The following is a 2,164-nucleotide window of genomic DNA, read 5'->3' as shown; positions in this document are numbered from 1 at the left end:
TATGTACCAGAATATATATATAAAAAGACAAACACATAAGTAACATAAACTCACGAATGCTTCAATCACACATACACACGTATGCCCGCGAACAAACATATGCATGCACACAAAGATACATACATGTGGATGTGGTGCGTGCATGCTTGTGTACTTGAGGATATATATGTATGTATGGATACGTGTATACATTTACACATGCACAAATATTGGTATGTATATATACACATACATATACTTTTGATGCATTTAGCAATGAGGCGAAGCCCTTAGGCTTAGAGGTCTCCTGAACCAAGACCAAGATTCAGGACTGTGTGGGCCTGTTAGGGGAACCCATACAGTTTGTCCATGCTTGCGGTGAGGACGTTGAAGTCACAGAGAGCTTTGCATACCTTGGTTGCATAGTCCATGTCTCTGGGCTGTCAAAGAAGTCAGTAGATGGATTGGTCTGGCAGCAGGAGCCATGAACTCGATCACCAAGAGCATTTGGAGATCTCGGTACCTATGCAGGAGGACCAAGCTACGTGCCTTCATGGCCTTGATACTGCCAGCTTTGCTCTAATGAAGCGAATCCTGAATGCTATCTAGTGCCTTGGAGTCTCGTCTTGACGCCTTTTGTAACAAGTCTCTTCGCCGGATCATGGGGTACAGTTGGCAGGACCACGTGTCCAACCAACGGCTACACCGTGAGACTGGCATGAGACCTGTTACTTGCATAATCCGGGATCGCCAATTCAGGCTATATGTGCACCTAGCTCGTTTCCCTATGGATGACCCTGGGTGGAGGAGGCCCGTGGGACGACCTAGGAGGTCATGGCTTGAGCAGCTCGACGAGGCCTGTCGCGAGGAGTTAGAGATGGGCCGAGGGCCTGCCTGGAGACTCGCCATTAGAGACACTCGTCGCTGGAAGCGAAGGGTGGATGCGGCCATGCGCCCCCGTCGGCGTTAGCCCCTTGATGATGATGATGATACCTTAGATGATGACTCCTTAGCCGTTTCTTCTACTTTCCTTGCCATTCAACAAAACGCTTCCGTACTTTTCGGACTACCAAAGAAATACTTGATGCATTATGTCAACAAAGAAAATAGGCATTGGTCTTATAAAAAGAATGTGTTCTATAATAGCATTCATGTCCTCCGTCTCATAAACTCATTATTAACCACAGGCATTTTTCACAATCATTGAAGAATGCCAAGATCCAAACAGCCTTTAAAAGCGGAGATAGGCATGCCATTGATATAAAATTCTGTGAACAAAATAAAACTAATAATAATGATAAAAAAACAGATGAGAAACCTGGAAAGAAAACGAGATATTAAACAATGCAAGCAAGGTTTTAGAAAAGCAAATTCAACTGGTGAAGCAACAACTTCACTCACTAATGACTCCTATAATGCATTTGACGAGAGAAAATTCACAAATGGCGTGTGTCTAGACCTATCCAAAACCTTGACACGGTAATATCACACCATTCTTTCGAGTAAACTTAAAAGCTATGGGATTAGAGGAACTGCTAAGCAATGTTTCGCTTCTTAACTCAACTTCGTTTACTTCACGGGTAACCAATGTAAACTAGCAACAGAGGCCCATGAAATTCTACAAGGCCTATTTTCTATTTCTTTGATATCTGAATGATATGTTATCACTACGAAACCTTTCAATTCCCTTTTATTCGTTGATGATGGCAACCTGAAAGTCTATTACAATTCTCTCCTCATTTCATTTCAATAACGAATACTGATGTACAACGTGTGAGTGGCTTCATTCCAATGAACTTATTCTAAGCATACATAAAGTCAACTATGCCCCCCCCCCCAAAAAAAAAATGAATTTAATAACAATTTAATTATCATAACATCAATAACAATAATAACAATATCGATATAAACTGTATTAATAAGATAAACACATTTTCCCACCAATTCAATGAATGGGGAAATCAGGATCGGTCACTCGGGCTACTGATAGACTCCTTGCCGGCTGAGCGCACGTGGAGCCATCTGTATGTAACAAAATTCACAAAAAATACAGGGGACAGAACATAAACCCGGGGCGAATGGGTTAACAATAACAACTGGTATAAACTGTAAGCGACACGATAACGATATCAATAATAACAAAAATGATAACGATAATCAGAACAACGAAGTAGTGACACATCAC

Source organism: Penaeus chinensis, chromosome 6 (genome assembly GCF_019202785.1).
Source record: "Penaeus chinensis breed Huanghai No. 1 chromosome 6, ASM1920278v2, whole genome shotgun sequence".
In the NCBI taxonomy this organism is placed as follows: domain Eukaryota; kingdom Metazoa; phylum Arthropoda; class Malacostraca; order Decapoda; family Penaeidae; genus Penaeus; species Penaeus chinensis.
This window is presented reverse-complemented; position numbering follows the sequence as displayed.